Genomic DNA, 26,055 nt, shown 5'->3' with positions numbered 1-26,055 from the left:
AGGATAGAAAGCCCAGAGATAAACCCACGCACATATGGTCACCTTATCTTTGATAAAGGAGACAAGAAAATACAATGGAGTAAAGACAGCCTCTTCAATAAGTGGTGCTGGGAAAACTGGACAGCTACATGTAAAAGAATGAAGTTAGAACACTCCCTAACACCATACACAAAAATAAACTCCAAGTGGATTAAAGACCTAAATGTAAGGCCAGACACTATAAAACTCTTAGAGGAAAACATAGGCAGAACACTTAACACATAAATCACAGCAAGATCCTTTTTGACCCACCTCCTAGAGGAATGGAAATAAAAACAAAAATAAACAAATGGGACCTAATGAAACTTAAAAGCTTTTACACAGCAAAGGAAACCATAAACAAGACGAAAAGACAACCCTCAGAATGGGAGAAAATATTTGCAAGTGAAGCAACTGACAAAGGATAATCTCCAAAATTTACAAGCAGCTCATGCAGCTCAGTATCAAAAAAACAAACAACCCAATCCAAAAATGGGCAGAAGATCTAAATAGACATTTCTGCAAAGAAGATATACAGATTGCCAACAAGCACATGAAAGGATGCTCAACATCACTAATCATTAGAGAAATGCAAATCAAAACTACAATAAGGTATAACCTCACACCGGTCAGAATGGCCATCATCAAGAAATCTACAAACAATAAATGCTGGAGAGGGTGTGGAGAAAAGGGAACCCTCTTGCACTGCTGGTGGGACTGTAAATTGATACAGCCACTATGGAGAACAGTTTGGAGGTTCCTTAAAAAACTAAAAATAGAACTACCATACGACCCAGCAATCCCACTACTGGGCATATACCCTGAGAAAACCGTAATTCAAAAAGAGTAATGTACCACAATGTTCATTGCAGCACTATTTACAATAGCCAGGACATGGAAGTGACATAAGTGTCCATCAACAGATGAATGGATAAAGATGTGGCACGTATATACAATGGAATATTAGTCAGCCATAAAAAGAAACAAAATTGAGTTATTTGTAGTGAAACATGTAAGACACATGTAGTGAGGTGGATGGACCTAGAATCTGTCATACAGAGTGAAGTTAAACCAAAAAGCGAAAAGAAATACCGTATGCTAACACATATATATGGAATCTTAAAAAAAAAAAATTTGATTCTGAAGAACCTAGGAGCAGGACAGGAATAAAGACGCAGACATAGAGAACGGACTTGAGGACACGGGGAAGGGGAAGGGTAAGCTGGGACGAAGTGAGATAGTGGCATGGACATATATACACTACCAAATGTAAAATAGATAGCTAGTGGGAAGCAGCTGCATAGCACAGGGAGATCAACTCGGTACTTTGTGACCATCTAGAGGGGTTGGATAGGGAGGGTGGGAGGGAGACCCAAGAGGGAGGGTATATGCTGATATAAGTATACATATAACTGATTCACTCTGTTATACAGCAGAAACTAACACACCATTGTAAAGCAATTATACTCCAATAGAGATGTTTAAAAAATTAAAATTAAATTAAAATTAAAAAATAAAATAATTCAGCGATTACTGTCTAGACTTTTTATCTCATTAGAGGTTTCAAAATGGTTTTGAATTAGTCACCTATTGCTGCTTAACAAGCTACCTCAAAACCAAATGGCTTAAAAGAATAACCATTTATTATTGCTCATGAGCCTCTGGTCAGTTATGTGATTCTGTTGGGATACGCACAACTGATCTCTGCTGGGCTAGCTCGTGTATTTGAACTCAGCTGGCAGTTTAGCTACAGCTGGCTGCTCTAAAATGACATCCAACAGGGTAGCCAGGGCTTGATCACACGGCAGTTCAGGGTTACAGAAGTGAGAAGAAAAGCACGCAAAGCCTCTTGAGTTCTAAGTTTAGAACTGGCACAACATCATATTCTTTGAACTCTTATTATTCAAAGCAAGTTATATAGCTCGATTCAAAGAGTGGGGAAACAGACTCTACTTCTTGAGATGAAAGGCTGTAAAGTATCACTGCAGATGACATGGTAGATAATTGTGGAAATGTCTGTAGCCCATCACGGTTATTACACTTATTTTACCATTTCCTCTGAATTTATTAGTTGGAATACTTTTATTCTTTCCCTTATCAATTTGTTATTAACTTGACATACAGATGATACTGGAAAGTCAAGAATAAATGTCTAATTCTATGTGTATGCATGTGTCTTGTTTTTGTTTGTACTTTTTTTTGTAAATCATTTAAAAAAAATGAATTCGTGTCATAGCAATTTTCAATGTTGACTATAACTTCTTAGCCTTCTCCTAGATTCAAAATTATTGTCAAATCCATTCCTGATGATTCCACTCACAGCACGGTCTTCTCTTTTAAGTGTATGGGTTTTTGGTGATTTCTGAGTTCTAGCAATATTTCCTTTTTTAATACATTCTTCAGAGCATATTTAGACATGTATATGTTAATCTACAAATGCTTCATGCAATCCATAAGAATAGACTATACGAAAAATTCACTTGGTCAAGAAACTGAAAATTAAGAAAGGGAAACCTAAATGCAGTTGGGAGGTCAGAAGGGAAAGCTGTTATGCAGATATCACTCAACATCAATACAGATTTCAACAGGAAGAGATGTATCTTGCATCTCCTGTAGGAAGTGACACTATTTTATTCCCACTAGCAGAAAAAAAAAAGATTTTCCCTTTGCTTGGCAACAGCTTAACCAATGAGAGACTGTCACAACTCAGCCAATGAAAAGCTACTATACTTTGAACTCTCAGTTTGCTCCAATGGACATTTTGTTTATAACAGCCCCTCCCAACATCCCCTTCTCCTCTATGAAAGAGTTTCCTCTTCTTTGCTTTACCAGACATGCATGTGGTTCACCATAGTGGTATGCCCTGATCTGTAGTTCTTTGCTGCTCACAAATAAATCCACTTTGCTAGTAAAAATAACTGGCCATTTTATTGTTTTAGGTTAACGAAACACATCCTTGGGCCATTTCTGATAATAATTTAAATATGCTATTCACATAACTGCATGTGACCTGCAGCATCAATTCTACACATACGAAGCATGCTTTATTCATATATCTTACAGATTCTAAACATTTAGTTTTTTAGTTGGTATCCCACAGATGCTACAAACTAAACCCTGTAAATAAGCTATATATATATACACACACATAAATCATGAGTACCACATATATAATTTTAATTTTTCTGGAAGCCGCATTTTAAAAAGTAAATAGAAATGGGCAAAACTCATTTTAATAACATTTTTTATTTACCTGAACTATTATGGCATCGACAGAAAATCATTTGAGATATTTTTAACCATTTTTAAATAATAGATCCTTGAAATCAAGTGTATTATTTTTAAACTAATATCACATCTCAATTTGTATCTACATGTTAAGTGCTCAATGGTCAGATATAGCTAGTGATGAGTGTATTTTACAGCACAATGAAATCTAGAATAAGCATGCATTTTATATTACCATAAGGCAATAATTTCCTTCTTCACTACTGTCCCACCTTGGGAGTAGAATTACAACAGATTTGCTAAAACGCACATACACAGGCACACAGACACACAAAACAAAAACAACAACAAAGGAACACTATACTTTATCCTGAAACAGAACTACTGGTCTTTTCATTTGACCTGCTGCGAAGCTACATCCTTAGGATAGGACAAGAGTTCGGGAGGGTAAGGACCTGTACTCTGCCTCAGAAGACAGAGTGGGTAGCTTTCACATGGCTACTCATGCCTAACTTCATGCTGCAGCCAGAGGAAAATTATATAGTGGAACCATGAATGCAGACCTAAAGCTATACAATATCATCACAGCAAAGGGTTGATAAAAATCCTTATAAATTTCTGATTATTTTATCCCAAGACTATGGTAACCATGTACCTAATATAAGTTTACTTATTTCTGAGAATTACACTCAATACTATAATTTCCAGGTTTTCCTGATTATCAAATAAACTTAAAACACTTCATAAAACTGCCTTCATTATACTGAATAATCCAGCACAGAAGTAGATGCACTTTGCTTTCCATTCAAAGGAAAGGATTTAGTTATCGACTTGCAAACATTTTAAAACATACTCTTCCATAAAATAGTTCCATAGTATGGATCATCGAAAATAGCAATGAAGTAAAGATGCCACTGTGTAACTGTAAACATTTTAGATGCAGTAGTAGGGTTAAAATTATATTTATTCATCTTGTCTGCCCAATAAAATATAAGTTTTACTATAAAAGCAAAGGGCTCTGTCTGCAGAACACTATGAACTCCTTAGCCCTGAATAGATATACCATTAACCTGTTAATACTTTTAGGAGAAAAAATGTGATTCGAGAAAATAGTTATGCTTTACACAGAATAAATAACATTGTACTATTGCAGACTGGACAAGTTTATTCCCTAATAAGTTAATAAAATGAGACTAATACATGCAGCTGCCTAACATGGGATCATTCGTTTGACTAAACTCCTCTGTATATTATGAAGGATGAGAGGCAGAAGTAGGGAAAACCAACATCCATGATTATTACAGGTCAAAACTATTCTAGGTACATTAAGTGTATCTTCACTAAACTTCACTACAATATATAAAGAAATTATCCATCTTCAATGTATAGATAGGGAAATATGCTGTAATTAATTAATTCTCAAAGGTCACATAGCAAAATGTGGTGGAACTGGGTTTCCAGGCAGATAAGTTTGCCCCTGATGCCCAGGCACTTCTATTACCACTTAATATGTTTTCTTCTACATTAACTGACCTTACACTTCAACTGAACACTGGAAAAAACTTGCAAATGGAAAGCACAGTTGGTGTTTTTGAACTGACAGTCAGCAATTTGCAGGCTAATAAATCTAAGGATCCAACTGTTTCTCTTATTGGCAGTAATGGAGCAGCCACTTTAGCTTCTGCATTTTTTGGTTAATTAGAACACTTCTCAGGTGGTAAAACTGACAGCCTTCAGCTTGGTATGCTTTAATGCCACCTGAGGCATGCTGTTATCATTCAAAAATGCAGTGCCTGCCAAGTACTACTGCTAATCCAAATAATTAGTTTAGCACTATAATCATTGGACAGTTTTTCAAATAGGATATGGAAGAAAAAAAACTTTATATACATATATATACTATATATATATACATATATGCGCACATTTTAAATTATTTTTACATGTGGTGTTAGAGATTCACCTTTTTATCACTTTAGAGGTCCACAGAATTTACCAATTGTCTTTAAAGTGAGAGTTAATAATACAAATATAACAATAAAAATCAAGAAAAAATGACTACTTATGTTCTAGTCACTCTGGTCAGATACCTGGTTTATTCCTTGAGCATACTCTGTGTTGTGGTAGCCAAGGTTATTCTAGTTTTCCAGATGAGCAATCTGAACTTCAAGGTGAAAAACAACTTGCCCCCAAATCATACAAATATTAAATGTTTGTCTGAGAGTCCAAAACAGATAGTGTTACCCTAGGTTTTAAATATAGTAATTTCTCTATGTAACTACCAATACATTCATTACTGATTCAAGATAAAGTAAATTTTAAAAATATTATATTATGAATGTTTAAATGAACATATATTAACATTGCAAAAGATGTAACATTTTAGATCATCTTAATAACATGTTTTAAGCCAGTTTTGATGGCATCTCACATTACATGAGGTATTTTATTTTGAAAAGCATCTTCTGTGAAGTGTCCCAATGTGTACGTTTTGTCCACCTTGAGAAAGATAACTAAATTGAGAGCTTCTTCCGTGAAATAATGCATTAAATATCTAAAACATACTTTACTGAATTTATAAAACTTTGAATAGTTACTACTTTTACTTATTTATGTTCTGGGATTAATTAAAACTGTAATCCTGTTGGAGTCCCTTTGGCCTGAGAAGTATACATAAGATTTCAACATTTGTTCTCTAAAGTGGTAGCAGAAGGGTGAATTTTCAGTGCATAGAGAAAGGCCTGAGAAGATGGATAAACACAGAGGTGTAAACTTACAAAGTTATTTTTATTGATCAAAACTAAAATGCTACAATGGTGGATATATATATATATATAAAATGTCATGATATAGATCATATATATCTCATATATATGTACCATATATTTATCATATATGTATGATGTCAAACTCATAAAATGTACAAGGCTAACAGTGAACCCTAACGTAAACTATGGACTTTGGGTGATAATGATGTGTCAGTGTAGGTTTACTGATTGTAACAAATGTACCAGTGTGGTGTAGGATGTTAATCCCGTGTGTGTGTGGACAGGGGGTATATGGAAACTCTGTATTTTCTGCTTAATTCTGCTGTCAACCTAAAACTCCGATAAAGTTTATTAGTTTAAGAAAAACTAAAATAGGAATCACAACAATAAGAATCACTTGTGTTTGGTTATGCCTCTTTTAATACATACATAAAGATTCGATTTCAAATGTAAATTAGTATTGTTGCATGTCAGAACTTAACCAGGTTTAAATGTACTATATCCCTTAATGAATATTGCTAAATATGATAATTACTTTTGTTTTGTACTGCACACTAGAGAATTCACAAAATATTCACTGACACCCAAAAATAAAAATGATATGCACTGCTGCTTATACATAACACACAGATAACCTGAGGGAAACATTTCATTAGTGAACAGCTCTATATATGCCAATGAACTATAGTTGTGGAAAGAAAACTGTAAATTAAAAAATCACTTGAAAAAATACTTAATTATTTCAGTACTTATTTCCCTTGATAATATTTAGAAGAGGTGAGAAGAGAGAAAGATATACAGGAAATGTGTGTGTGTGTGTGTGCGTGCACACACGCGCGAGCACCTGTGCTTTCTCATAGAGAGCAAGACTGTGTTAAATGTAATAGTTGTGCTTAATTGTATTCCTAGCTACTGCTGTTTATTTTAAATTGCCTACGTGGAGTTCTACAGCACTGAAAATACTGAAAGGCTCTATCTTTACAGTCACAGAATTTTTAATTAAGATAAATTATTAAACATGATCTAAATTTTTTTTGTTTTGCTTTTGCTTCACATGTGAAATGATCCTTTCACTATTTGTAACTGGTAAAGGTGGGATATAAAAATTAAAAACATTTTATGGATACTCAGTAACATGACAGCAGCAATTGTAAGGTATAAATTTTTAAATAAAATTTAAGAAAAATCTTAGTGAGCCATGGAGTTTAATCAATAGTCACTGTGTTATGGCTCCTTAAATTTTATTACAGGGCAATGAGATAATGGTGAAAAATATTTAATGTCACTTCATGAGACTTTTGTCCTTTTGATTGCCAACATGATACTGTTATCAAATATTTGCTGTCTGCATATTATGTGCCAGGCATTCTTCTAGTCAGTTTACAATAATATCCCATTTAATCCTCATAAGAACCATTTGAAGTAGATACCCAACTTTACAGCTTAGAAAATAGAGGCAAAGAGAAAAGAAATAATTCAATTAAGGTCTCATAGCTAGTACATATTGGAGCTGGAATTTAAACAAAGTAAGTTTAACACCAGAACTTGAAGTCTTAAATACAGGGGCTAAAATAAAAATTACAATGTGACAAGCTGGAAACATATCATATTTTATATATTTTTTACCTCTAATGTTTTCAGTGAAAAACACAGACATTTTGATCAACATTAAAAAATAATTTTTGTCACAAATGACATAAAAATTAACACTGCCCCTGCTAGGCCTGCCTCCAAAAGGCACTTCCTACCCTAGGATATTTGTCAGTCGAACGTATGAAATAAAACTGCATGTTAATATAGTTTAGTAAAACAAGCAATGATAGTTAAATCAATGTGGAATCCATGAATTACTATAAAGAAGTCAAGAGGGAATTTAAATAAGCAGATTGACAAACTTAAATAGCCTCTATCTTCATATTAAAAGAATCAGATATATGTCCCATGGGGATTGCATACAGGGAATCAAATTTTAACTTCAGAAATGCATGTTTTTTACTAAGACTGTTACTGTTACAGTACCTAACATGCTGGAAATTATAGTATGGACATATCAATATACTTTTTCTCATGAAAGAATTTCTATGTTGTGATATATCTTCCCAAATTTTCACTTCTAAACTTATGACCTGTTTTCACACTCATCCTATTTACTGTCTTATTAACTGCCCCATGATATTGTCACCTTTAGACTCTAGACTCTCCACTACTATATGATACTTCGGGCTTATTGATGTTTTTCTTTTTTTTGGATTATTTCTATGCTAGCTTTTTCCAAGCTTGAAGCCTCAGAATTTCCCACATAAGTAAAAACAAAACTAATTATTTGCTTACTCTAATACTCTTGTGAGACTTAAGCTGTTCCTACTGGCTTTGGTTTACACTGCAGCATTCTTTCTATAGAAAATAATAATTTGGCATAATCATAGAAAATATTATTCCCTCATTCTCATTCTCACTCACACATTCAAATACACACCATATCCTGACCAATCACATTGTTTTCTCTCTCCCAAGTAAGGCAACATCTTCCTCCTAAGATAAGTCTAATCTATTTCATGCTCAACCATATGTTTACATGCTATCTCAGGCCCATAAGTATATAAGATTCTTCCCAAAGAATAAACCATACTTCATCTGAGTTCAAAGTAGGTCTCAAATCTTTTTTAATTCTAGCCTCTTGGATGCTAAAAGCCTTAGTCTTCACTGACCTTCAGCAAGTCTCTTCGATTTATTGTCTCTTACTGTGGAATACATTTCTCGACTTTGTAGGAGACTACTGATGACAATATGATTCATAAGAGATCTGGAGTTTCAAGAGGAAGATTAACAGTGGTATTTCATTTTTACAGCTCCCTGCACCCATTACATCATATTCCCTCTGATGTCATTACAGAGCTGAATTAAAGACTGTGGCTGGAAACCAGGTGCATAATAGAACATATCTTAAAGAAATAAAACTATTTCCGAGTTCATTTCCATGTAATATTTTAATTCTTCAGTGAAAGACCTGAGAAAACTACAGCACAACAACAAAGCAACTTATAATTCCTATTTTTATTCTACAGTTGCACAATCAAAGACACAGAGAAATTAAGTAACATGTCCTAGGCCACACAGGTATATAGATGACCAAACCAAGATTTACTCCAGAGCTTCTAGAACACACACACAGCTTGACAGTGCATTCTTCAAAAGATCTCTGAATGACCAAGTCAACTTTTATCTTTGTTCAGTAGCAATTGCTTACATTGGTCTCTTTCTATATTTGTTACAATTAAAATCTGTAGCAATTTATTTAACATAAATAGCATTCTCATTGTTCTGTATGCGTTACCCTCCGCTTCCATACAAGGACAGGAACAATGTGATACTATATAAGCAAAGTCACTGATTTCTTTAATCCATATTCCTGTATTCTATAAAGGCATAGCTCACAACTAAACTAGGTGTGTCCATATTTAGAATCTAAATGTTGATCTCTATGTATTGCTGCTTAAAACCTGATTTCCTGGCTACTAACCCTGATCCCAATTCAACTATAGATCTTAACCCATACATTAGCCTGTCTGAGCCTCCTTTTTTCATTCCTTTGAGTCTTTGCTATTAGATTTCCAGGTCTCCGAATCCATCTAAAATGACCATTAATAAAAAACTGTCTACCTGAAACGTCTATGTTATTACTACATTGCTTTATGTTATCTCTTAAGATTATAATTTTGATTCTTTCTCTGGATCCCTGATTCTTAGCTTATTCTGCTCTTTTTGTCCCTGTCCTTGAGGATCTACATCACAGGCTTTAATTTCATTAAGCTGGAAATAACTGTTTCATTTTGTGACCATTTGAGACCTTAATAATATTCTCACTGTCTGAGTATATAAAAGTGTCTTGGCTACCATGTATTGGTTAGCTGAGTTTAGCTTATACCCAAGTATATTTGAAGTTCTCAGCTACTTCTCCAATCCTTGACTTTCTTATATCATGTCTAAATATTTGAAATTTTCCTATTTATTTATATACACACTTGAATTTATATTTTCCAAACACTGATGTCTTCATTTTGACAAAGTACAATGATATAATCCTCAATAACACGAGGCTTCAAGATAATATTTTGGAATATTCGTCATAGGTACAAGAGACAGTATAGTATACCTGAAACATCTGTAAGTTTATAATTTGAATTCATGTAAAATAAATGACATTCTAAATTTATCAATTTTGCAAAATATAGCAGACTGAGTTTAATAAAATATTTTAAAAACTTCTAAAACTTAGTTTAAATGACCTATCCCTGTAGATCCACTTGGAAAATAACTCCAGGTGCACACAAAGTTTTCCACAACAGTACCTTTAATATGAAAAGTTTGATGCATTTAAATTAATTCTTTTAATGAGACTAACTGCACACCTACTGACTAAGGTACACTGACAGTATTAAATGGGCTTTGGAAACGCATTTCTTATTATCTGGCTACCTTTGTAGTTTCCCCAGATTCTAATCAAATTTTCTGCAGTTATTTTCAATTACCATTTAACTCATTTTACAGTGTAGTTTCTATGTGCCTCTCATTTAACCAGCAGTCATTGATTTTGTCTATTCAAACACTTCATATGAGTTTTCTTCAGCTTAATTCTTTCAACTCGTTACAGCTCTGAAATCCTCAGAATATCCTTTGAGATATGAAGAGGAAAACAGTCTTTCCTGTGCCTCTCTAATTCGTGTCTCTCTTTCAAAAGAGACACTAACACATTTATGCTTGATAACAGTACTCTGGTCACAAAGATGAAGGGTCTGGATAAATGAATCCCAGGGAAGATATCTGAAAAATGTGACTGTGGTTAGCATGTAGAAGAAATAAGGTGTTGGGTACTTGAGCTTGGGATATCATAACAGACAGCTTCAAATATTGATGGGCTGCTTTTTACATAAGAACATAGGCTTATTGTGTAAAGTTTCAGAGGGCGGAGTGAAGCTTAATTTGTAGAAGATCCAGAGAGGTAGGCTTAGTATAATTACATTGGAGAACAAAATGAATAAATAATGAAATAATGCACACAACAAGAAGCTTTTATTCACTGTATTTCAATTTAATTCAACAAATATTTATCCAGTTCCAACCGCTGGCACAGTGTAGAATCAATTCAGATAGCTGTCTGTGCCACTACCTCTGTATCTCAAGAGCTATTTTATCTATAGGCTACTGACTATGCAGCTTCTCAATATCTTCTGCAGGTTGGAGTACTTAACACCTAACGTGTTGAAGTTCACGTTTCTTACCACAGTGACCTCTGAGGACACTTATCTCTATTTTGTCACTCTGACCCAAAGCAGATGCACATGCATGACTCAATTTTCTTTTGTACTGAGACTAGGTTGAAATAGTTTAATAGCTCTTTACCAGAGATTCAAGGATAATAAATGGACAGTATTAAATAGATTATGCAAATAATTAAAATTAGCAGACATGACAGAAATTAAAATACACAGCCCTGACACATCTTATTCAATTCATTATAACAGGGCTTCTCAAACTTCAATGTCCATTATAAATCATCTGGGGATCTTATTTAAATGCAGATTGCGCAGTAAGTCTGAGGTAGGGCACATGCTCCTGGTGATGCTACAGTATAGAAAGAACACTAACAGAACATATTCAAGCCATTTCATTATTATGCAAAGCACTTTAACTCCTTACAATCATAGTCCCTCATCCCCTTTCTATTACAGTCTCTGTTATATTTGCATAACAGTCCTTTACTTATCCTTCAAGTATTAGAAAACAGTCCCCTCCACAGGAGTTCTTAAGCTTTATCTCATATTACACAGAAAATGGCTTACAGTTTCTTCTGACTCCATGACCTATCAAAATGTTTATAGACATCTCTCCCCTTTTTCTCCTACTATCGTCACTGTAAACACATACATGTTTAAATAATAAATTAAAGGTAAAAAATTTAACCCACAATTGTGTTTGGAAAGGAAAAAAAAGGGCATCTCAAGTTACCATAAATGAAGAGAGCTGAAAGGCAGTGGTAAACATATCATTTGATTCTGTGGTGGCCCAGGAAGCTCAAACAATGACACTAGGAGCTAGACCATAATTGCCATTAGAACAGGGGTCCCCAACCCCTGGGCTGGACAGCAGGGGGTGAGCAGCGGGCAAGCAAGCGAAGCTTAATCTGTATCTACAGCCACTCCCCATCGCTGGCATTACCGTCTGAGCTCCACCTCCTGTCAGATCAGTGGTGGCATTAGATTCTCATAGGAGTGCAAACCCTATTGTGAACCCTACTGGGAGGGATCTAGGTTGTGTGCTCCTTATGAGAATCTAATGCCTGATGATCTGAGGTGGAGCTGAGATGGTGATGCTAGTGCTGGGGAGTGGCTGCAAATACAGATTATCATTAGCAGAGAGGTTTGAGTGCACAGAGACCATAATAAATCAATTGCTTGCAGACTCATATCAAAACCCTATCAGTGAATGGCAAGTGAAAACAAGCTCAGGGCTTCCACTGACTCTGCATTATGATGAGTTGTATAATTATTTCATTATTATTACATTACAATGTAATAATAACAGAAATAAAGTGCACAATAAATGTAATGTGCTTGAATCATCCCGAAACCACCCCCACCCCGCCCCAGTCTGTGGAAAAATTGTCTTCCACGAAACTGGTCCCTGGTGCCAAAAGGGTTGGGGACCGCTGCATTAGAAGATACAAAAGATGGAATTAAACTCATGTGAAGTATATTGCTGTAACTGAAGATCCTCAACTAAAGTTTTTTTAAAAGGCTGACTTGACTTTGGAAAGGAATAATTAAAAATAAACAAAAACAAAAACAAACACCTCCACTGGCTTAGAAAATATCAGGGAAACTTGTCACAGCTCAGAAATCCAGTGTGTCTTCAGTGTGGAATGTAAACCTGAGACTCACATAGTATGGGTCTGAATTTATATTTCTGATGAAGCAAGAGATACAGACAAAGGAAACTGAATTGTTCTGGGGGTGACTAAAACTCTGGGACCACAAGAGGAATCACTGCAACAGAAAAAAACATTCTGTGGCTACATCTTCTCCACTCGTGTTGAAGGTAGGGAGATGAAAGAAACTCTGCAATTCTAAATAAACCAAAAATGGATTAAAGATCTAAATGTAAGACTGGAAACCATAAAACTCCTAGAAAAACACAGATGGAACCCTCTTTGATATAAATCGCAGTATCATTTTCTTGGATTTGTCTCCTCAAGCAAAGGAATAAAAGCAAAACCAAACAAATGGGACTTAATTAAACTTAAAAGCCTTGGCACAGGAAAGGAAACCATCAACAAAATGAAAAGACAACCTACTGAATGGGAGAAAATATCTGCAAATGATATGAAATGATATGACCAATAAGGAGTTAATATCCAACATATATAAACATCTCATACAACTCAACATCAAAAAAAAAAAACCCAATAAAAAATGAGAAGAGCTGAATAGACATTTTTCAAAGAGGATATACAGATGGCCAACAGACACATGAAAAAATGCTCAACATCAGAGAAGTGCAATGCTCTTAATCATCAGAGAAGTGCAAATTAAAACCACAATGAGAGATCAGCTCACACCTGTCACAACAGCTATAATCAAAAGGACCACAAATAACAAATGTTGGTGAGGATGTAAAGAAAAGGGAACCCTTGTACACTGTTGGTGGGAATGTAAATTGGTGCAGCCACTGTGCAAACAGTATGGAGGTTCCTTAAAAAACTAAAAATTGCACTATCCTATGATCCAGCAATTCCACTCCTGGGTATACATCTGAAAAATATGAAAACACTAATTTGAAAAGATGCATGCACCCCAATGTTCACAGCAGCATTATTTACAACTGCCAAGATATGGAAGCAACCTAAGCGTCCATCGACAGATGAATGGAAAAGAAGATACATAAATACACACAATGGAATACCACTCAGCCATAAAAATGAATGAAACTTTGCCATTTGTAGCAACATTGATGCACTTGGAGGCTATTATGCTTAGTGAAACAAGTCAGAGAAAGACAAATACTGTATGATATCACTTACATGTGGAATCTAAAAAGTAAAACAAACTAGTGACTATAACAAAAAAGAAACAGACTCAGATATAGAGAACAAACTAGTGGTTATCAGTGGGGAGAGGGAGGGAGGGAAGGACAAGACAGGAGTAGGAGATTAAAAGGTACAAGTTACTATGCATAAAAAAAATAAGCTACAGGATATATTATACAGCACAGGGAATATAGCCAATATTTTACAGTAACTATAAATGGAATATAATCTTTAAAAATTTTGAATCACTATGTTGTACACCTGAAACATATAATATTGTACATCAACTATACCTCAATAAAAAAAATTTTTTTAAAGGAACAAGCATGGAATATCATCTTTTAAATTTGTGTGTGGCAGGCCTATGAATTTGGGTCTGAGACCATGTCCTGTGATTGATTTAGATGAATCCTCTTTAATCATGTTCAATACTTAAAAGGGCTTCTCTCTTCCCTGGAAACTCTGAGACATAAAACATAATACGAACCTGGAAGGACCTTCCGGAAGAAGTCTGCTACCTCAACTAACCAAAAGATTTCATCTACATAAAAGTGATGTGCAGGAAGGACAGGTTGTCACTGCACTGGGAGAGACCCCTTCAAGTGCTGCTGATCGCCCGTATGGCCATCAAAGTGGAAAAAACAGCAACATCTGGTTTCATGCTTCCCATGTGAAGTAAGCACCTCAGGAGAACTTGACTGTGTTTCCTACTAAGGTCTTAAAATCTAAGTTTCCTAGAGTAACTAAAATTGGTAGTAAACTAAACTAAAAAGAGGTATTCTACAGGTTCTTTACTATTCTCATAGACGCTCTGCTGTCCTATTCACAGTAGGGTTATTTTAATCACTTTAAAAATCAAATTTTATTAGAAAATAAACATGATTTTTGCTACCTTATTTTTTGGTTCTGTGCTCCCACTTACAGCTCCCATAACCTCATCTCCAATTAACTCTAAATTATACTCCCAGTTCAAACACGGTCTGGACTAAATCCAACAGATTAATTACTGACAGAGTAAAGGTAGGAAAATATTCATTAGTAATTTTTGATAATTACAAAGTAAAAGTAATTGATATGCATATCCAAGTACTTATGCCCTAAATATGACACAAAAACATGTGACTAGAAGGATGATATAGAAAAGAAAATGGCATCCATTTAATAGACAAACAGAAATCTGGCATTTACAGATAGAGACTGAAAAAAAAAAAGCAGGTCTAATGTCACTAGATGAACTTTGAGATGTGAGTTTTCTCTGGACCCAGTATAAACAGATAAACAAAGATGAACTGTGTTATTTATGGAGATTTAGTTGACTATTATAAAAGTATAATTATTGATTTATACCTGATGCAAGATTTGAAACAGAGCAATATGCATTAAACAAATTTCACTGGGTGCTACATAATAAGATTTTGACACTAGATGATGGCCATGAATGTCTTTGTGTATCAAATCTGGGAAAAATTATTGGTAAGAGAACAATTATTAAGTGACAGTCCAAACTGTCACATAAATGTTATGGTACTTACGTTACTGACTGACTCTCAGGTGACATTTATTGAGCTTTGCAAAAAAAAAAAAAAACAACTCAACTAAAAACGTAGATTATCAGTCTTCAAAGTTAAGCTACTCCTTAGGTTTGAACTGCATAAGACTTCACAAGGAATTGCCAAATAATACTCAGAGTTAATCATTTGAAAACACAAGCAATAGAGCATCACAGCAATTTGTAAAATTAATGTATGACTAAGAAAAATGCTGCACAATGCTAATCAAGCATCTGATTTAACTTTTCACCACTGGTATGCCATACTCAAAGGTTATTCCCCCAGGCAAATAACGTACTGATTTTAAAATTTTTCAGTAATTCTATGGTAATTCTGATAGTTGCTTTTCTTTATTATGGACTTGTTGGATGTTTAGACGACTGAGAATTACCCAGAGGAAGGTAGAAACAGCAATGGAGATGGCTAGAAAATGGCGATGCTACTATTTTACACTAATGCAGGGAGGATATTTTACGGGCAAATACAACTTAAAAATAAGAAGCTAATTTTTCCCTTGAAAACAAGGGAAGAGACTCACCCTCCTCCCCCATTTACCCCGTGCCTTTTTACAGCAGTTACTTCAGAAAACTTAAGTTCTTCCTCTGTCTTTCTGAAATCTTATAAATCTTTTTAAAAGCCAAGTAAGCCTCTTGCCAGCTATGAGACCCAGTATTATTTTTCTTAAGCATCTAGGAACCATCTTTGAAATGCAATCATCAAGGATACTGCCCCTATCTCCCAGCTCCTATGGGAGTTCAGGAGCCTAACTTCAGTGGGTCTCACTCCAAGTTGCAAAAAGACCTCTTTCTTGGATAAAGAAAATTAGCTAATTACCAAGTATATTTAGAATGAATTATATGTGACACATGGTGCTGTTAAGTCCTCTCTCTTATTTGTGAGCTATTTATTGTTTATCTTGAGAACATGTGTGTAATGAGTTATATCTGCTTGACTATATAAAGGGGTGAAATTTCTGTCTTTGCATCTCTTAGTGGGTTGCCTGTGATGCATACTATATTCTGATATAATACTTATTCAACAATAAAATTGTGGTTTCTCTTCTACCTTTGTGAAGAGGTTTTCCGGGTTGGGAGGTGGTCTGGGTTTTAATTGTATTTCTGCAACAGGCTGAAGCACATAATATTCAACAAAAAAATATAAATCAAAATATATCAGTGACCAGAGAAAATATCAGAGTAAATTTACTTGGAGTTTGATGTAATTGCAATGAATTTATGTTATCAATTGGGGGGAAATTATCTTTACAATATTGATTCTTCCAGTTCATGCACATTGCTTTATTCATGTCTAAATTATAATTCTGTATTGAAAATCATCCTTTTTTCCTATTGTCATCATAGTCTTCTCTTTTTTCAACATTCATATTGGTTATTTTTAAATCCCTTGCTAGCTCAAACATCTAGATCGTCTGTGCTTCTTCATCTATTGCTTTTTTTTCTCGTGACTATCAGTCATATTTCTAATTGCTTTTTTAAATAAACATGTTTAGGATGAATGTTGATCTGTAGATCAGGGTGTTTACCCTATTGATGTGATGGATTACATTACTTGGTTTTTGAGAGTTGAACTCTTCCTTCATTCATGGAGTAAGTTCCACCAGGCCATGGTGTACAATTATTTTTATACCTTGTTGGATATGACTTGCTAATATTTGAGGATTTTTGCATCTTAACGTTCAGAGATATTGGCCTGTAGTTTCTTTTTTTTTTTTTTTCACACACACACACTGTATTTTATTTTTACAAGAGATAAATAGACTGACACCAAGCATTGTACATGGATGACCACAACAAAAGCAACAATGATTGCAATTACCAAACATGAAACACACTCATACTATGTCATAATATTGACATTCAGTCCAGTAATCCTCCACTGTAACAGCTCCTTTACTTTGCAGTGAAAATTGATTTGTATATTCTTTGCCTCTGAGTGCTTGTGGGATTTTTTTTTTTTTTTTAAATTCAGACAGAAAGTCACAAAAATTATACTCATCCTCATCAGTTCACTCAGTCCCATGTAATTAATTGTTTTTTTTCATCTTGATCTTTTGTTAGCACTTTTATGAGTTCATCAGTTTTTCATCAGAGTTCTGAAAATGCTTATTCATTCAGTTCAGCAGTACAGTCAGTTACCAGAAACCTGTACTTGTCAGAGTCTTTTCCATGAATTTCTTGAAGATGAAACCCTTTTATAGGAACGGCCTGTAGTTTCTTGTGGTGTCTTTGTCTGACTTTGGAATCGGTGTTGCTGGCCTAATAAGATGAGTTAGGGAGTCCTCTCTATTTTCTATTTCTGGAAGAAATCATAAGGAATTGGTAACATTCTTTCCTTAAATGTTTGGTATACTTCACCAGTGAAACTATCTGGGTCTTCGTGCTTTCTGTTTGGGAAAGTTACTAGTTAATGATTCTTTTTTTTTAGTAATATAGGCCTATTGAGAGTACCTTGTTTCTCCTTGTGTGAGTTGTGGTGTTGTATCTGTCAAGGAATTAGTACATTTCAACTAAGATATCAAATTTGTGGGCATAGAGATGGTCATATTATTCTTTTATTACCCTTTAGTGTCCATCAGATCAGTAGTGATGGGCCCCTTTTCATTTCCAATATTACTAATTTATGTCTTTCCTCTTTTTTTTCTTGGTTAGGTTGGTGGGAGGTTTATTAGTTTTATTGATCTTTTCAAAGAACCACTGTTTGGTTTTGTTGATTTTCTCTAATGATTTCCTATTATCAATTTCCTTGATTTCTTCTTTTTGGTTTTTCTTTTCTTCTGCTTACTTTCAATTTAATTTGCTCTTCTTTTATACAGTGGAGGCACAAATTATTTTAGAACCTTTTTTTCCCCTAATAAATTAATTGAATGCTCTAATTTTTCGTCTAAGCACTGATTTTGTTTAATCTTACAAATCTTGATAAATTAACTTTTCATTTTTATTTAGTTAAAAATGTTTTAAATTTCTCTTAAGGCTTCTTCCTTATCGCATGTGTTATTTTAAAGGCTTTTACTTATTCTATAAATATTTTGAGGTTTTCTAACTATTTTTCTGTTCTTGATTTCTAGTTTAATTCCATTGTAGTCTGAGGGCATACTTTGCAATACTTTCTATTCCTTTAAATTTGTTAGTGTGTTTTGTGTTCCAGACTGTGGTTTATCTTGGCAAATGTTTGGTGTGAGCTTAAGAAGCATGTGTATTCTGCTGCTTTTGGATAAAGTATTCTACAAATGTCAATAATATCCAGTAAATTCATGGTGCTGTTTAGCTCAACTATATCCTGAATTAGTTCTGCCTGATGGATCTGTCAATTGCTGATGTATTGAAGTCACGAACAATAATAGTGAATTCTTCTGTTTCTCCTTACTTCTCCTTCTCTATCAGTTTTTGCCTTATGTATTTTGATGCTTTCTTGTTAGACCCATACACATTAGGGATTGATATGTTTTCATGGAAAGTACCCTTTATCATTATGTAATGTCATCTTCATCCCTGATAATTTGTCTTGTTCTGAAATCAGTTTTATCTGAAACTAATAGCCCAGTTTACTTTTGATTAGTGTTATAATGGTTTATCTTTATCCCTTTGCTTTTAATCTTTGTCTTTATATTTTAAGTGAGTTTCTTATAGACATAATTGAGTTTGTTTTTTTATCCACCCAGACAGTGACTTGCAATTTTTATATTTAGACCATTCACATTTAAAGTGATTACTGATACAGCTGAATTAATACTGATTATGTTTGTAACTGTTTTCTATTCACTGCTCTTGTTTTTTATTTCTTTTTATTTGTTTTGGCTCTTTATATGCATTCTCTGGTTTTAACTGAACATTTTCCATAATTCCATTTTTTTCCTCTGTTAGCACATAATTTTTCTCCATCTCTTTTTTTTTTCCCCTTAGTGGTGCCACAGAGTTTGTAATATACACCTAAAACTTAATCTGAGTTCACTTCAAATAATAGTATATCACTTCACAGGTAATGCAGGTACCTTATAAAAAATTATTCTTGATTCCTTTCTCCTATGCCTTTGTAACACTGTCATACATTTCACTTATGAATAGGTTATAAAAACCAAATACATCCTTGCTATTATTATTTTCAACTTAACTGTAGATAAATTAAGAATAAGAAAATAAAAGATTTTATTTTACCTTCACATATTCCTTCTCTAACACTTTCCTTTTGTTTATGTAGCTTTCAGTTTCTAAGCTATGTCATTTTCTTTCTCTCTGGGTAAGCTCTTAATATTTCTTGCAAGGCAAGTCTGCTGAAAACAAATTCTCTCAATTTTTATTTTTCTGATATAGTCTTTATTTCTTCTTCACCTTTGAAGGATAATTTCACCTAGAACTCTAGGCTGATTTTTTTCTTTCAATACTTAAATATTTCACTACACTCTTTTCTTGCTTGCGTGGTTTCTCAGAAGAAATTTGACATAATTCTTACCTTTGTTTCTCTATAGGGTAAGGTGTTTCTTTTTACTGCCTTCCTTCAACACTTTTTGTCTTTGATTATCTACAGTTAGAATATGATATGCCTAGCTTTAGATTTTTTGAAATTTATCTTACTTTGGGTTCTTTCAGCTTCTTGCATCTGTGGTTTGTTGTCTGTCATTAATTGTCAAAGAAAATTATTAAGAATTAATTCTGTCAACCGTTAAAAGTTCAAATATTTCTTCTGTTTCTTTCTTCCCCTTGTGTTCTCACTATGCACATGTTACACATTTTGTAACTGTCCCACAGCTCCTGAATATTCTGTTGCTTTATTCTTCATACTTTTTTCTCTTCTCTTTTCTGTTTGGAAGTTTCTGTTGACAAATGTTCAAGCTCTATGAGTCTTGGTCATGTCCAGTCTACTGATGAAACCATCAAAGGCATTTGTCATTTTTGTTACAGCTTTTTGATTCCTAGCATTACGATTTGATTCTTTTTTTCTTTTCTTTTTTTTCCCTCTTTACAGTTTATTAGCATCAAATGACATAATACATGAAGAGTTCTCAGAATAGCACACAATACAGAGTATTGTACACGCTATTGTTTTCTCTTTACTTGTATCACTAAGCATGTTACTCTAGAATCTAGTCCAAGATTTATTTATTTTTCTTCCTGTTTCGTTTTTGGATGTTCTTATCCCATAAGTTGATTTTCTCACTTCAAGTTAAAATCCCAGTTGGATTCCTGAAGGGACTATTAACATTATTTTTTAACATCTTTATTGGAGTATAATTGCTTTACATTGTTGTGTTAGTTTCTACTGTATAAAAAAGTGAATCAGGGCTTCCCTGGTGGCGCAGTGGTTGAGAATCTGCCTGCCAATGCAGGGGACACAGGTTCGAGCCCTGGTCTGGGAAGATCCCACATGCCGCGGAGCAACTAGGCCCGTGAGCCACAACTACTGAGCCTGCGCGACTGGAGCCTGTGCTCCGCAACAAGATAGGCCGCAATAGTGAGAGGCCCACGCACCGCAATGAAGAGTGGCCCCCACTTGCCGCAACTAGAGAAAGCCCTTGCACAGAAATGAATACCCAACACAGCCAAAAATAAATAAATAAATAAATAAATAAATAAATTTTAAAAAAAAATCAGCTATACTTCAATTTAAAAAAACAAAAGAAAAAAAAAGTGAATCAGCTATATGTATACTTATATCCCCATATCCCCTCCCTCTTGCATCTCCCTCCCACCCTCCCTATCCCATCCATCTAGGTGGTCACAAAGCACCGAGATGATCTCCCTGTGCTATGCAACTGCTTCGCACTAGCTATCTATTTTACATTTGGTAGTGTATATATGTCAATGCCACTCTCTCACTTCGTCCCAGCTAACCCTTTCCCCTCCCGTGTCCTCAAGTCCATTCGCTACGTCTGCATCTTTATTCCTGTCCTGCCCCTAGGTTCTTCAGAACCTTTTTTTTTTAGACTCCATGTATATGTGTTAGCATACGGTATTTGTTTTTCTCTTTCTGACTTACTTCACTCCGTATGACGGACTGTAGGTCCATCCATCTCACTACAAATAACTCAATTTCATTTCTTTATACGGCTGAGTAATATTCCATTGTATATATGTGCCACATCTTCTTTATCCGTTCATCTGTCGATGGACACTTAGGTTGCTTCCATGTTCTGGCTATTGTAAATAGTGCTGCAATGAACACTGTGGCACATAACTCTTTTTGAATTATGGTTTTCTCATGGTATATGTCCAGTAGTGGGATTGCTGGGTCATATGGTAGTTCTATTTTTAATTTTTTAAGGAACCTCCATACTGTTCTCCATAGTGGCTGTGTCAATTTACATTCCCAGCAACAGTGTAGGGGGGTTCCCTTTTCTCCACACCCTCTCCAGCATTTACTGTTTGTAGATTTTTTGATGATGGCTATTCTGACTGGTGTGAGGTGATACCTCATTGTAGTTTTGATTTGCATTTCTCTTATGATTAGTGATGTTGAGCATCCTTTCATGTGTTTGTTGGCAATCTGTATATCTTCTTTGGAAAAATGTCTATTTAGGTCTTCTGCCCATTTTTGGAGTAGGTTGTTTGTTTTTTTGATATTGAGCTGTATGACCTGCTTGTATATTTTGGAGATTAATCCTTTGTCAGTTGCTTCGCTTGTAAATATTTTCTCCCATTCTGAGGGTTGTCTTTTCATCTTGTTTATGGTTTCCTTTCCTGTGCAAAAGCTTTTAAGTTTCATTAGGTCCCATTTGTTTATTTTTGTTGTGATTTCCATTTCTCTAGGAGGTGGGTCAAAAAGGATCTTGCTGTGATTTATGTCATAGAGTGTTCTGCCTATGTTTTCCTCTAAGAGTTTTATAGTGTCTGGCCTTACATTTAAGTCTTTAATCCATTTTGAGTTTATTTTTGTGTATGGTGTTAGGAAGTGTTCTAAGTTCATTCTTTTACATGTACCTGTCCAGTTTTCCCAGCACCACTTATTGAAGAGGCTGTCTTTTCTCCATTGTATATTCTTGCCTCCTTTATCAAAGATAAGGTGACCATATGGCTGAGCTCTCGCCAGTTGATATTATGTGGGGCTGGGAGGTCTCTGGTGGTCCAATGTCCTGAACTCCGTTCTCCCACCTCAGAGGCTCAGGCCTGACAGCTGATCAGAACACCAAGACCCCGTCAGCCACATGGCTCAGAAAAGAAGGGAGAAAAAAAAACAAAGAAAGAAAAAAATAAAATAAAATAAAATAATTAAAATTAAAAATTAAAAAAAAATTATTAAAATTAAAAAAGTAATAAAAATAAGAAAAGAGCAACCAAACCCATAAACAAATCCACCAATAATAACAAGTGCTAAAAATTAAACTAAGATAAACATAAAATCAGAAGGTGGCCAGTCACATACAGGAAACCCCAAGTCTACAACTGCTCCCAAAGTCCACTGCCTCAATTTTGGGATGATTCGTTGTCTATTCAGGTATTCCACAGATACAGGATACATCAAGTTGACTGTGGAGATTTGATCCACTGATCCTAAGCCTGCATGGCTAAATTTCCCTTTCTCTTCTTTGTTCGCACAGCTCCAGGGGTTCAGCTTTGGATTTGGCCCCGCCTCTGCATGTAAGTCGCCCTTTGGTGTCTGTTCTTCACCCAGACAGGAGGGGGTTAAAAGAGCGGCTGAGTAGAGGGGCTCTGGCCGGGGGGAAGGGAGGGGTATGGAATGTGGGGCAAGCCTGCGGTAGCAGGGGTCAGCATGACGTTGCAACTGCCTGAGGCGTGACATGTGTTCTCCTGGGGAAGTTGTCCCTGGATCACAGGACCCTGGCAGTGGCGGGCTGCACAGGCTCCCGGTTGGGGGGGTGCAGGGGTGTGGATAGTGACCTGTACTTGCACACAGGCTTCTTGGTGGCTGCAGCAGCAGCCTTAGTGTTTTATGCCCGTCTCTGGTGTCCACGCTGATAGCCATGGCTCATGCTCGTCTCTGGAGCTTATTTAAGCGGTGCTCTGCCTTCTGTGTGCAGACAGGGAAGGAATCCCCTCTCCTCGCGCACCCCGAAACAATGGTCTCTTGCCTCTTCAGCAGGTCCAGAGTTTTTCCCGGACTCCCTCCCGGATAGCTGTGGCATACTATCACCCTTCAGGCTTTCTTCATGCAGCCAACCCCAGTCCTCTCCCTGGGATCTGACCTCTGAAGCCAGAGCCTCAGCTCCCAGCCACCCCCCATCCCAGCAGGTGAACAAACAAGCCTCTCAGGCTGGTGAGTGTTGGTCAGCACCCATCCTCTGTGCAGGAGTCTCTCCGCTTTGCCCTCTGCACCCCTATTGCTGCACTCTCCTCCGTGGCTCCAAAGCTTCCCCCCCGCCCACCCCCCGTCTCTGCCAGTGAAGGGGCTTCCTAGTATATGGAAACTTTTCCTCCTTCACAGTTCCCTCCCAGAGGTGCAGGTCCCTGCCCTATTCTTTTGTCTGTTTTTTTTTTTTCTTTTGCCCCACCCAGGTACATGGGTGGTTTCTTGCCTTTTGGGAAGTCTGAGGTCTTCTGCCAGCATTCAGTACATGTTCTGTAGCAGTTATTCCACATGTATTTTTGATGTATTTGTGGGGAGGAAGGTGATCTCCACGTCTTACTCCTCTGCCATCTTGAAGGTCTTCTCACGATTTGATTCTTTCTTTAGAGTTTTCATCTCTCTGCTTACATTACCTATTTGTTCTTGTACATCTACTTTTTCCATTATAGCCCTTAGCATTTTAATCATAGTTGCTTTAAATTCCTGTTGTGATAATTCCAAAATTTCTGCCATATATGTATTCAGCGCTGTTGCTTATTTTGTTTCTTCATACTGTGTTTTTGCCTTTTAGTATGTCTTGTAATTTTTCATTGAAAGCTGGACATGATGTATTGGTTTAAAAAAAAAACTTAGGTAAATAGGTCTTTAGTGTGATGTTTTATGTTTATCTGCCTAGAAGTTAGGCCGTGTCTAGTGTTTGCTGTAGGTATAGTATCAGACACTAAAATTTCTCTAGTGTCCTTATTTTTGTCTTCCCTATGGTCTTTGATTTTCCAAGAGACTCCTGGTTAAATAAGGTCTGAGCTTTGCAGTTATTTCCTTTGTAATCTCTGTTATTATAAAGGAGCATTATTGATGTGATGGTAAGGTATGGAACAGGTGAAGCATTCTAAAATTCTATAATTAAATCTTAGTCTTCTAGTGAGTTTGTGCCACGGGGCTATGACCTTCACAAATGCTTCTCAGCTTTTTTTTTTCCTCCCTTCAGTTGTAACAGGAATGTTTGGTGAAGTTGGAGCTGGGTTTTCCCTTTCCCTATATTGAAAGCAAGATAAGGCTGTAATTGGCTATTTCCTTTCTCCCAGGATAGTTGGGCCCTGGTAACAGTTTCTCTTAATGGCAGTCTGTTAGTGTTTAGGAGAACAGAAGAATCTGGGTGTATTTCAAAAGTTTATCTTTCTCCTTCTTTTCTTGGAGGATAGAGAGGATTTTTCTCCAGCCTTCACTCTGAGAACCTGGTGGGGCTTCGGGAGGTAAAACTCATGAAAAGTGTGGACTCCTCCTAAAGTTGGGCTTTCAGGAGTTTTCTCTTTCAAACTTGACAGGGCTCAGTTTCTAGACATTAGTAATTACCTTTAAGTGTTCCTGCCAGTTGCTGGATCCAGCAGCTGCTCAACTTAAGATGTGATTTTCTGTATTCATCTATCTTTTCAAGTTTGGGGGAGAGCGATTTTCCTTGCGACTTCAATTCTCTGATGGATCCAAGAAGAGTTTTTGATTTTCAGTTTGTTCAGCTTTTTCTTGTGATGAAGGGAGTGCTGAAGTCTACATTATTTATGTGTCAGACTGAAACTGGAAGTCTTACTACATTTTAAATGCAAACTACTCAAATTATTTATCAAGTCTATTGATAATAATAAAAGTGCTCAGCTTGTAAACCTTATTTTAATATGTACCTGGATGTACACTACAACTTTGACTGTCTAATGGTGTTCTTTGCATGTCTCTTTCCTCTCACTGGAGTGCAGAGAGATGTTTCGATCCCCTAAACACCAAAAAGCGACATCTATAGCCCAATTTCCCTCTTCTGCTGTTGCTCTCTTATGACCCTTCACCAATATTATGTAGGGAAGAGACTTCCTTGTGCAGTGGTTTCCTTCTCAGGGTTCCAAACAGGAACAAGTGAAAATCGTCCCTACTTTCAGTTTTCCTCCTAATGTTTCTAATGTATTTCCCATGTTGGACTTTGGCTTAAAGACATGGGTATATCCATGCTCTATTTCTTTGCCCCAGCTCTGTTTCCTTTCCTTCTTGTCCATTCTTATTGGATCAGAAAAATAATGGCATTTCTCCTTCCTCTTTTGGTTTGAATGGGATATTTTATGTCATATATCATTTTCCCTATCCTATAGTTTATAATGACAGTGATTTT

General features: G+C 35.7%; 1 protein-coding gene and 1 long non-coding RNA gene across 2 annotated transcripts in view; one reads left to right on the top strand and one right to left on the bottom strand.

Annotated features, from left to right (window-relative positions):
- The window catches only part of CYLC2 (cylicin 2), a 257,407-nt gene extending 239,550 nt beyond the window's left edge, over nucleotides 1-17,857 (top strand). The window contains exon 2 of the mRNA XM_082471217.1: nucleotides 17,364-17,857. The gene's annotated coding sequence lies outside the window, so the exon portion shown is untranslated. The remainder of the gene's footprint in view (nucleotides 1-17,363) is intronic.
- On the bottom strand, nucleotides 8,244-23,745 carry LOC309665090. The gene is made up of 2 exons (XR_014266210.1): nucleotides 17,873-23,745; nucleotides 8,244-17,357 (listed from the first exon to the last, which is right to left on the bottom strand). It is a non-coding gene; the product is annotated as an uncharacterized lncRNA (long non-coding RNA).
- Nucleotides 23,746-26,055: the final 2,310 nt, after the last annotated feature.

This window comes from Balaenoptera physalus, assembly GCF_965194825.1.
Source record: "Balaenoptera physalus genome assembly, chromosome: 7".
NCBI lineage: Eukaryota > Metazoa > Chordata > Mammalia > Artiodactyla > Balaenopteridae > Balaenoptera > Balaenoptera physalus.
Note: the sequence above shows the minus strand (reverse complement) of the source record. Positions and strands in the feature narration are given on the sequence as shown.